The 12,782-nt window shown below is 38.9% G+C and overlaps 1 protein-coding gene across 1 annotated transcript in view; it reads left to right on the top strand.

Annotated features, from left to right (window-relative positions):
• The first annotated feature begins 984 nt into the window (after window positions 1-984).
• LOC100661029 (natural killer cells antigen CD94-like) overlaps window positions 985-12,782 on the top strand; it is a 35,799-nt gene continuing 24,001 nt past the window's right edge. The window contains exons 1-2 of the mRNA XM_064284618.1: window positions 985-1,343; window positions 2,183-2,283. The gene's annotated coding sequence lies outside the window, so the exon portion shown is untranslated. The remainder of the gene's footprint in view (window positions 1,344-2,182; window positions 2,284-12,782) is intronic.

Below are 12,782 nucleotides of genomic sequence, written 5' to 3'. Positions count from 1 at the left end.
TTTAACAACTTGTTATATGCAGATGACACAACCTTTCTAGTTGAAAGTGAAGAGGACTTGAAGAATTTAACTGATGAAGATCAAAAACCACATCCTTCAGTATGGATTATACCTCAGTATAAAGAAATCCAAAACCCTCACAACTGGACCAGTAAGCAACATCATAATAAACAGAGAAAATATTGAAGTTATTAAGGATTTCATTTTATTAGGATCCACCATCAACGCTCTTGGAAGCAGCAGACAAGAAATCAAACGACATGTTGCATTGGGCAAATCTTCTGCAAAAGACTTGTTTGAAGTGTTGAAAAAGCACAGGTATCAGTTTGAGGACTAAAGGGTGCCTGACCAATACCGCAATATTTTCATTCTCCTCACATGCACATGAATACAGGACAATGAATAAGGGAGACCCAAGAAGAATTGATGCCTTTGAATTATGATGTTGCTGAAGAACACTGAATATACCAGGGCATCTCAGAAGAACGAACAAATCTGTCTTGGAAGAAGTACAGCCAGAGTGCTCCTCGGAAGCGAGGATGGCAAGACTTGGTCTCACATGCTTTGGACATGTTATCAGGAGGAACCGGTCCCTGGAGAAGAGCATCATGCTTGGTAAAGTAGAGGGTGAGCTAAAAAGAGGAAGACCCTCAGCGTGATGGATTGACTCAGTGGCTGCAACAATGGACTCAAGATTAACAACAATTGTGAAGATGACCCAGGACCGGGCAGTGTTTCGTTGGAACCAACTTGACAGCACCTAACAAAAAAAAAAAAAAAGAAAAAGTATGAATTGCCCTAGATGTATGCAGAGACTGAGCTGAATAAAGGCTGAGTAGGTATTTTTTTTTTTTTTTTTTTTAGGTCATACCCAGGAAATTTACCCCTTGAGATGGTGTTGATTTTACAGGCTTTCAGGCTGTGGTTTCTGAACCCCTGTAAAGGGTACATTCACGAGAACCCTAACTCACGGAATAGATAATGTTTTCTATATAATTATAACAATGCTTTTAGACCTTTGGTGAGATTTTGTGGTATTTTTCCTCCATAAATGAATGGGTGTGTTAAATAAGAAATATGAGCCACAGAGCTTTCCTTCTAAATTAGAAGTCAATAACGAATTCCGTTTGTCCCATTGATAGGCTGATTCTGACGCTCTGACATTAACTTTCTTAAAAGCACACTGTTCCCAGAGTACATTTAAATTAGATTACAGTGTTTGTCTCTGTTTCCAAACAGAACTCTAGGATCTCCGGTGGACTTTATTACTGGATTGGACTCACTTATAACGAAAGACGTGGTGCGTGGCTGTGGGAGGACGGCTCTGCTCTCTCCCGGGATCTGTAAGTTTCTGGCAGCCTGGTGCTGCCTTTTCTATGCTTCCTGAGTTTATGCTTAGACCACATCAGTGCAGGTAACACCCAGGAGCACTGCAGTAATCACATGCCCAGGGCGTGAGGTTACAGAAAGAGAAGAGTGTAGCAGAATACAACTGCAGGCCAATCCAGAAAATTCAAGTTCATGCTCAAGTCACATGAAATTTAGTGTTCTGGGCCCATAAAATAACTTTTGACTTTTTGTTTCCATTTTTCCTTGGAGCAAACACATAGACGTGCCCGTACAGGCACACATACTCACATACTCACATACACACGAGCACTGACTCAGCAGTCCCGGCAGTCCAGATACAGCAGGATATGCCTTCCTTTCTTTTTTCTGGTGGAGCCAAAATTCTCAACATACTTCCAATGTTTCAAACATTCTGAGATTATCTCCTGTACCTTTGTAAACTTTGAATCTTATTTTCATTCCCAAACATGTATTTCCCACATAATACAATGGTGAATTATAAGCTCTGATTTGTTTCTCCAGACTAAATCAAGTAATGCATTTTTAAACAAAATAAAAGTTTATTATGCATCAAAATGATTAACAAAGGCAAGAACAATAACAAAAAGTCTCTAGTCCCAATACTATTTATTTAAGAGGGAGTAACTAAGGTTTGTGCAACAGCGTAATCTCAAATCTGAAAACCATGGTTATTAAAGAAAAAAGGATGATTCAGTATGTTAATATCTCATTGAAATGCTTCTGAAAGTTCTATCATTAATCTGAATCATCATCGCACCTGAGCGTTTTCATACCCTTTTCCCAGATGCAAATTTTTTTGTCTTCATTACAGATTTCCATTGTTTCCACCTCTAAATCCACAGATCTGCATAGTGTATAATCCAAGCGGTACTATTGTGGATCAAGATTGTAAGAAGAAACATGGTTTTATCTGTAAGCATCGGCATATTTAAGTGTTTCTTGGGGTCGGGGAGCAATGCAGGTTCAGGTTTACCTTTTATCTCTTATATTGTTACTAATTATCTACTTCTTAGGTCTAAATATTTTTCAGTTTTTGACTTATCATACAATTTGTACATATTTGAATCCATGTGTTTTAAAATTTGATTAAATTTCTGCGCCTATACTTGAATTTATTAAGCATCGAAATAAAGAACCTTATGAATATTTAGATTTTATTTTATGTGTTAAATATTAAATGTATTGTAATTTCATAGTATCATGCATCTTTTCTTGCAAATTAACTCTGCACAAATTTAAGTAAAACTTACAACACCAAATAATATATATCGACATTATTTCAGTGCTTCACATGGCGTACTAAATTAGGAAGGCCCGTCTTCACCACTCTAAAAGTAAAAATATTTTTAATGCTTTTTGTTAGATCTTTCTGGAAATTAATTAATTAATTAATACGTTTGCTTAGAGCTGAAAGTTTTAGTGCTATATGCTAGATGACAGTTTCCTCACATGTGTTATCCAGATTCAGAGCAAAACAAATTTTGTCTCTTATGCACAATACTCTAAATTCTGAAGAATAATTGAAGTTTTTGGTCATTACTGTGAAAAATGTGTTTTCAATATGATTGCTTCCACATTTTGCAAGGGGAATGAGAATCCAAGTAGTCGAGGGTGCCCAGAACTTTCTTGCCTCGTGCTTATCCATCAGTCAGAGAGTCATTTACACGTGCATTGAAGATCTTATTCTCAAATCAATCAAAAAAGTTTTTTCCTAAAAGTTTTGCATCGAATACTACATAATTCACCTTTTTTTCTTTTCTTTTTTTTTTTCGTGAGTAGATCAAATTACCTTTTGATGGTTGTTTGAGAGAGTCAAAAAAAAAAAAAAAAGGGTGGAAATAATGATCAGGTCTGATGCTGGGACCTGGTTGGTATCTTCCTGATCTAACAGCCACCAAAAGCAATTTCTTTTCATGACTGTTGCATATGCGTTTTAATCAATTTGGATTGACATGCTTTATATTTTTATATTTCAATTAAATGAAAACAATCAGTATCTAATAAATGATCTCAATATAAAAAGGATCAAGTTGTCTTAGTCATCTAGTGCTGGTATAACAGAAATACCACAAAGAGAAGTTTATTCTCTCACAGCCCAGTAGGCTAGAAGTCCAAATGTAGGGCACCAGCTCCAGGGGAAGGATTTCTTGCTCTGTTGGTTCTGGAAGAAGGTCCTTGTCCTCAGTCTTCCCTTGGTCTGGGAGCATCTCAGCACAGGAACCTCAGGTCCAAAGAGGCTCTCTGATCCCGGTGCTGCTTTCTTGGTGGTATGAGAACTCTATGTCTCTCTGCTAGGTTCTTTCCTTTATATCTTCGGAAAAGGTTGGCTTAAGACACTATCTAGTCTTGCAGATCCCTTCAACACCACTGCCACTAATATATCTCACTAACATCATAGTGATAGAATGTACAACATATAGGGAAATCACAGCAGATGACAAAATGCTAGACAATCATACAGTATAGGGAATCAGGACCTAGTCAAGTTGACAGGTATTTTTGAGGGACACAATTCAATCCATGACACAAGGAGAGGAAAGAACCTATTAGATTTTATTTCTTATAGTATAAATAAATAGGACTACAATACTGAACTCCTCATGCTCTTCTATGATGATTTGCTTAGGAAAAATGCACACAAATTGTCTAAAGAAAGATGCGGATTTTAAAATGCTTGACATCTGACTAGAGAAATTATGTATGACACTTTCTGAATATTTACAGCCTTCTGGTTTTATTGCTTATGTGTTTTTAAAGTAATACACTTTTAAAGTAAAAACCAAAAAAATAATATAGAGGCATATAATGAAAATCAATTGCCACATCTCAAGTGTACCATCTTCCTGTCCTCCTCCCATGAGGCGGTGTTTTCTGGTTTGATTTTGCTGTTTATAGTGGTTTTCTCTGTAAGAGCAAGAGAAATATCACTGTTTATATTTAGCCACATCCAAGTATAGGTGCAAGGTTGTTCTCTTTCATGTCATTACTCTGTCAGGTGTTTTAAGCCATATCTGAGAGCTCACAGACATTTATTACAGTTCCAAGAGGAAGGGGCAACAGAAGGTGTTAAATAGGATGGGAGATGTCTCGTTTTAGAGGATAATTCATGCTAAAATTTATCTCCACTGGAAGAAGAAAATTCCTCTTGCCTCCCAGTTACAGTTGAGACGTTTCTTCAGCTTCCACATCACTTCAGGGCACTGATAACAGAAGGTGTTGACTTGAATGTAGACATTGGCCATTAAAGGGAGAGTATCTTTCTCACAGCCTGATCACTTTATATTAGATGCATTCAATCCAGGCCCACTTGAACGCTTCCTCTCATCTTTTATGGTCTTCAGTAAGGGGGGAGGGAGGATTTTTTTATAGGCAGGGCTTTCTATCAGCTGTTTTTTTTTTTTTTTTTCCCCAATGTGACATGAAATCTCTCATATATTCTCTGGGCAAAGGCAGTTTATTTTTTCCTCTTCTTTACAATGGGCTAATGTACATTGTAGTATCTAGTTGTGTAAATATCTCTGTGTTGGGTGTAGGACAAAGCGAAGAGAGGTTAGAAAATGTGGAAAACACACTCACACACCCAAAATAAGATTGCCACATGTCAGGTTACACTGATGTAAGTTAATCCTGTTGTCCCCACTGTGTCTATTTTGTGTTGCCGTATAACAAATTACTGTATATTTAGAAATTTAAAACAGCATGTTTGTTATTACAGCTTCCATTCAGCAGAACCAGGGAACAGCTTATCTGGGTCCTTTGCTCAGGGTCACACAAGGCTCAGCTGGAGGTCTTGTCCAAGCTCATTCAGGTTGTTGGCACAATTTAATTCCTCGTGTTTTGGTCTTACCCGTAGCAACCAGTGGCTACCTCTCTCCATAGGCAATTCACATCATGGCTGCTTGCATCTTCAAAGCCAGAAGAAAAGTATTTCTGATTTCTTCAATCTCTGACCTTTAGAATCTCTTTTAAAATGTTTATCTGATTAGAGCAGGCCCAGCCAGTATTACCTCCCTTTTGATTAAGTCAAAATCAACTTAATTATATCTGAAAAATTTTCTCACCTTTGCCATGTAACCTAATCTCGTTACAGGAGTGACATTCCATCCTATCCACAAGTCCCACCCTCACTCTAGGTGGGGCAGGTGACAGAGGGCGTTTATACCAGGAAGCAGGACTCTTTGGGACCATCTTAGAGTATTTCCTACCACATCAGCTGTCTTATTATCTAGAGCCGCTATAACAGAAATACCGTCAGTGGGTGACATTAACACACAGGAATTTTTTTCCTCACAATTAGGAGGCTAGAAGTCCATATTCAGGATGCTGGCTCTAGGGGAAGTGTTTCTCCGTCATCTCTGGAGAAAGGCTGCTGTTCCTTCAGCTTCTGCTTCCCAGTTCCTTGGAAATCTCCATGTGTCTTGGTGTATATCTTACCCCATCTCTGCTCACTGGTTTGCTTGTTTTATCTCTTAGATCTCAAATGGGATTGACTCAAGGTTCACCTTACACTAATCCTGTGTCATTAACATAGCAAAGAAAAGCCATTCTCAAATGGGATTATAAGCATAGGCATAAAATCCACTGCCGTTGAGTGGATTCTGACTCAAAAGACTCATAAAAAAAAAAAAAATAAGACTCATAGCGACCCTAAAAAAAATAAACCTTTTATTTCTCATTTTATTAAATTTAATCACTGCCTTTTGAATCTTGATAAGATAGCTGAGAATTGAAATCACCTATGCTGCAACAAGTAACTCTATTCAGTTTTTCCAAATATATTAATTCCTAGCTGGTCCACAGTGACATCTACAACCTCACATAGTGTGCCCAAGAAGGATGGAGTTATTTTACCGATATGAACTGCGGCAGTTCTTTGCTTATCTTTAGGGATGCCTAAAATCGTTCTCTGATTCCTGGTCGATACAAGGGCAGTGGACTACTGACTAACCATCTAACTAACTAACTAACTAAGCAATTTATAGTGTGCTATTTTTTTTATTTAAAGGGGCCAATTTGCTTATTGATAGCTTGTACCTGAGACAACTAGTTAGATACCCACTCTTCACCACCTGATTAGATGGGTATAAGAGACTGCTGGACACTGCTGGAGCTCTCCTGAAATCAAGTTTTATCACATAGACATCAGCAGCTCAGTCTAAAGATGAAGCATGTCTTGGTGCAATTAAGAAAGACATTGGGAGCCTATTCCTGAATGTCTCTTGGATCCCCACTGCTTACATAAATTCCCTTTCTCATGTGTATCACTTTTTTTTTTAATTCATTGAAAGTTTATCTGAGTATGTTCTGTTGAGCTTTATGATTCCTTTCAATTATCTTACCCTGAGAAATCTTTGGAACACCTAAACATCTTTTTCCATTTTCATAGTTTTGAGCATTTTCTTTATACCTTAGCGCAAGGATTAAAAACATTTTGTGAAAATGCTGTATAGTAAATATATTCAGCTTTGTTTGCTAGTCTCTGTTTTGACTTCTTAGCTCAGCCATTGCCTTGCTAAAGAGGTCATAGACAATAAGTAACTAAATGGTGTGGTTGTGTTCCAAAAACTTTATATACAAAAACAGATGGTAGGTTGGATTTCACCTATAGTTTGCGGCTTGCCAACCTCTGTCAAAAAGTACAAATGAGGATATAAAACCACAAACCCTATTCTCCACTTTGCCTTACCTTTTTCCAGGTCATTTCTTACCAGTTATAAATGGACCTGTACATTTTTCAGTAAAAAAACCGTTTTGTCTTTGATTATCGGTCTGTGGTTACCAGGCTGCAAGATTTCACCAATAATCCTCACCTTCTGGTGTTTGTGTCTTTCTATAATTTTCTTCCACATGGTATTAGGTTTGACCTGTATGACCAATAGAACAGCAGTAGAAATGATGGCATGTTGCTTTTGAGGCTAGGTCATAAAACCAAGTGTGAATTCTGCCTCTTTTCTTTCTCCCAGATCACTTGATCTGGGGGAAGGCAGTTACCGAGTTGTGAGCAACCCCGTGTAGGGGACTGTGTGATGAGGAATGGAAGCCTCCTATGGAAAGTCACAAGGAAATGAGGCCTCTTGCCAGAAGCCGTGTGAGTGAGCCTTCTTGGAAGCCGAGTCTCCAGCCAGAGTCAAGTCTCCAGGTGACTACAGCCCAGCAGACTTCCTGACAGCAACAAGAGATCCTGAGCCAGATCCATCTCCCTAAACTGTTTAAGGATTCCTGTCCTTTAGAAACAGTGTGAAATAATAAATGCTTGTTGTTTATTTATTTGTATACACTTAGGGAATGACACCTTATGAGTCTCATCCAAACCTGAATCTCATGAGTTTCTGGACTTTAAGCTGATAATATAATAGGTTGATACTTTTGGGGGCCACAGAAGGGGATGAATGTATGTTGCATGTGGGAAGGGCAGAAATAATTGGTGCCCAAGGCTGCACTCCTATATTCAGCCTCCTAGGTGGTCCTTAATTGTTCCCACCTCCTGATATTCACACCCTTTTAAAATAATCAACCATATTCTGTTAAGGTTGATCTGTATGAGAAATACAATATGGCCAAAGTTATGGGATGACACTTACGAGGACAGGTCATAAAAGAGAGTGAAGCTTCTATATTCCAATCTGCTTGGGAAAATTTATAATCTCTCCAGCAGTTTATGTGAGTTCATGTTGCTCCTTTCCTCTTCAACACATACTAAACAAACAGATAAACGAACACACCAGTTGTGGTCAAGTTGATGCCAACCCATAGCAACCTTATAGGGCAGAGTAGAACCGCTCCCTAAGCTTTTCAAGGCTGTAAACTTTACCGAAGCAGACTGCTACTTCTTTCTCCCATGGAGCAAGACCTTTCAGTTTGTAGCTGAGCACTCTATCCACTATGCCACCCAGGCTCCTGTTAGTGAAGCTCTCACACATCACCTTCATCCTTCATCAATGTAAATAACACACTCATCACCCCAGAAAGTCTCTTAGTGACCCCAAGTACTACTTTCCTCCTGCTCCTACCCACGCAGATGACCATTGCATGTCATTTTGTTAGTATAGATTTTCATTTTCTAAAGCTTTTTGTGTATATATATATAAATAATATATAAGTAAAAAACAAAAACAATGAAAACAAATATATATATAACCCACTGCTGTCAAGTTGATTTCAACTCATAGTGACGCCAAAGGTTTTGCAAGGCTCTTTATGAAAGTGGACTACCACATCTTTCTTCCACGGGGCTGCTGGTGGTTTCCAACTGCTGACCTTTCAGTTAGCAGTCGATGATTCTAACCTCTGCACCACCAGGACTCCAGAGATACATAATGTGTATATGTAGATGTATATGAGTGTGTGTGTGTGTGTGTGTGTGTGTGTGTAAAACCAAACACATTGCCGTCAAGTTGACTCTGACTCATAATGACCTTATAGGACAGGTTAGAGCTGTCTCATAGGGTTTCCAAGGCTGTAAATTTTTTATAGAAGCAGACTGCCACATCTTTCTCCTTTGGAGCATGGCTGGTAAGTTAGAACCACCGATCTTTCAGTTAGCAGCCAAGCACTTAATCTCTGCACCACCAGGGCTTGAGACAGAGACAGACACCGAGAGAGGGAGAGACCCTGGGTGTGCAATTCTAATCTGACATGCATGGGGGCACCATAAGTCAGAACTGACTCAATGGCAAATGGTTTTTCACATATGTATACTTATATATGTGGTGTGTGTTTGTGTGTGTATGTATACATTTGTAACTTGAGGTTAGATTTCCTCCACTGGAAATGTCTTTACTGACTTTTTTACTCCTGAGTCAATGAACTAAGAAAAGAATGAATGACTTAAATATCACAAAGCATGGTTCTGAAAAATTAGAATAATTCTCTCAAAATAACTGATGCTGATAATGTTAAAAGTATAGTAATAATCCCTTTTTGTGTTTATTCTGTCACAATTCTCACAAACTTGTTACATCTAAATTAAAAAGCTGTAGGCAAAACTTTAAGCTCCAACCAATTAAGTCAGTTTTAAATCGGACAAAAAATGAGCAAAATCAAGCAGCTTTGTGCTGATTTGGTGTTGTCCAGCACTAAAACCAAGAAAGGGTAATTCTGTGGTATGTGCTTGCAATGAAAAACTTTGTAATGATAAAGAATAATAAAGTGTGTGAAACATAACGTGGATGAACCTAGAGGACATTATGCTGAGTGAAATAAGTCAATCGCAAGAGAGCAAATGTTGCATAGTACCACTGAATAAAAATTCAAAAAGAGTAGGTTTACACACAGAAAGCAACATTCTTTGATGGCTATCAGGGATGGGAGGAGAGGGAGAATCACTTACTAAATAGTAGGCTCAAGTTATTTCTGGTAAAGGCAACATAAAAAATTGGAGAAGCCAGCACGATGTGACCAAGGTAATTGAATACATTGAATGATACTTAAGAACAAAGGACAATTATGGTAGATGCTATAACATATGGAATTCTGCAACAACAGTAATGACAACCAAAAATCTGTGAGTAGTTATACAGGTAGATATGTATGATACTATGTGTGGAGGTTGTATGGGGGTACATGTACATGCATATAGGTATAGTTGTGAGCATTTTTATATACATATCTGTATCTGCCCCCATGTGTCTGTCAGTTTGTCATACTGTGGGGGCTTGTGTGTTGCTGTGATGCTGGAAGCTATGCCACCAGTGTGCAGATGCCGGCAGAGTCACCCATGGAAGACAGGTTTCAGCTAAGCTTCCAGACTAAGACAGACTAGGAAGAAGGACCTGGCAGTCTACTTCTGAAAAGCACTAGCCAGTGAAAACCTTATGAATAGCAGCGGAACATTGTCTGATATAGTGCTGGAAGATGAGCCCTCCAGGTTGGAAGGCACTCAAAAGATGACTGGGGAAGAGCTGCCTCCTCAAAGTAGAATCCACCAAAATGACATGAATGGCGTAAAGCTTTCAGGACCTTCATTTGCTGATGTGGTGCAACTCCAAATGAAAAGAAGCAGCTGCAAACATTCATTAAAATCAGAACCTGGAATGTACAAAGTATGAATATAGGAAAATTGGAAATCTTCAAAAATGAAATGGAACACATAAACATCGATATCCTGGGCATTAGTGAGCTGAAATGGACTGGTACTGGCCATTTTGAATCGGACAATCATATAGTCTACTATGCTGGGAATGACAACTTGAAGAGGAATGGTGTTGCATTTGTCATCAAAAAGAACATTTGAAGATCTATCGTGAAGTACAACGCTGTCAGTGGTAGGATAATACCCATCCATACGCCTACAAGGAAGACCAGTTAATACGACTATTATTCAAATTTACGCACCAACCACTAGGGCCAAAGATGAAGAAATAGAAGATTTTTATCAGCTGCCGCAGTCTGAAATTGATCAAACATGCAATCAAGATGCATTGATAATTACTGGTGATTGGAATGCGAAAGAAACAAAGAAGGATCAGTAGTTGGAAAACAGGGCCTTGGTGATAGAAGCAATGCTGGAGATCGAATGATAGAATTTTGCAAGACCAAAGACTTCATTGCAAATACCTTCTTTCACCAACATTAACGGCAACTGTACACATGGACCTCACCAGAAGGAACACACAGAAATCAAATTGAGTGCATCTGTAGAAAGAGATGAAGGAAAAGCTCAATATCATCAATCAGAACAAGGCCAGGGGCCGACTGCGGAACAGACCACCAATTACTCATTTGCAAGTTAAAGGTGAAACTGAAGAAAATCAGAGCAAGTCCACGAGAGCCAAAATACAACCTTGAATATATCCCACCTGAATTTAGAGACTCTCTGAAGAATAGATTTGACGCATTGAACACTAGCGACCGAAGACCAGATGAGTTGTGAAATGACATCAAGGACATCATCCATGAAGAAAGCAAGAGGTCACTGAAAAGAAAGAAAAGGCCAAGGTGGATGTCAGAGGAGACTCTGAAACTTGCTCTCGAACATTGAGCAGCTAAAGCAAAAGGAAGGATTGATGAACTAAAAGAACTAAACAGAAGATTTCAAAGGGCCTCTTGAGAAGACAAAGTAAAGTGTTATAAAGACGTGCAAAAAGCTGGAGATGGAAAACCAAAAGGGAAGAACACACTTGGGGTTACTCAAGCTGAAAAAAATGAAGAAAAAATTCAAGCCTCCAGTTGCAATCATGAAGGATTCTATGGTGAAAATATTAAATGAGGCCTATAGGGTCACTATGAGTCTTTTTTTTTTTATAGGGTCGCTATGAGTCAGAATCTACTCGACGACACCGGGTTTGGTTTTTTGTTTTTTGTTTTTGAAGCATCAAAAGAAGATAGAAGGAATACATAGAGCCATTATACCAAAAAGAATTAGTCGATGTTCAACCCTTTCATGAGGTGGCATATGATCGGGAACAGGTGGTACTGAAGGAAGAAGTCCAAGCTGCTTTGAAGGCATTAGTGAAAACCAAGGTAACAGGAATTGACGGACTATCAACCGAGATGTTTCGACAACCAGATGCAGCACTGGAGGTGCTCACTCGTCTATGCCAAGAAATATGGAAGACAGCGTCCTGGCCAACTGACTGGAAGAGATCCATATTTATGCCTACTCCCAAGAAAGGTAATCCAACCGATTGTGGAAATTACAGAACAATATCATTAATATCATAGGCAAGCAAAATTTGCTGAGGATCATTCAAAAATGGCTGCAGCAGTATATCGACAGGGAACTGCCAGGAATTAAGGCCAGTCTCAGAAGAGGACATGGAACCGGAGATGCCATTCCTGTTGTCAGATGGATCCTGGCTGAAAGCAGAGAATACCAGCAGGATGTTTACCTGTGTTTTATTGACTATGCAAAGGCATTCGACTGTGTGGATCATAACAAATTATGGATAACATTGCAAAGAATGGGAATTCCAGAACACTTAATTATGCTCATGAGAAAACTTTACTTAGATGAAGAGGCAGTTGTTTGGACAGAATAAGAGGATATTGATTGGTTTAAAGTCAGGAAAGGTGTGCATCAGGGTTGTATTTTTTTTTAATAATTTTTATTGTGCTTTAAGTGAAAGTTTACAAATTAAGTCAGTCTCTCACATAAAAATTATATACAACTTGCTACATACTCCCAATTACTCTCCCCCTAATGATACAGCCTGCTCCATCCCTCCAACCTCTCTTTTCGTATCCATTTCACCAGCTTCTAACCCCCTCTACACTCTCATCTCCCCTCCAGGCAGGAGATAATGACATAGTCTCAAGTGTCCACCTGATCCAAGAAGCTCACCCCTCACCAGCATCCCTCTCCAACACATTGTCCAGTCCAATCCACATGTAAAGAGTTGGCTTCAGGAACGGTTCCTGTCCTGGGCCAAAAGAAAGTCTGGGGCCAATGACCACCGGGGTCCTTCTAGTCT

Source organism: Loxodonta africana, chromosome 4 (genome assembly GCF_030014295.1).
Source record: "Loxodonta africana isolate mLoxAfr1 chromosome 4, mLoxAfr1.hap2, whole genome shotgun sequence".
Taxonomy (NCBI): Eukaryota; Metazoa; Chordata; class Mammalia; order Proboscidea; family Elephantidae; genus Loxodonta; species Loxodonta africana.
The sequence above is the reverse complement of the archived record's forward strand: the minus strand, read 5'-3'. Positions and strand labels throughout refer to the sequence as shown.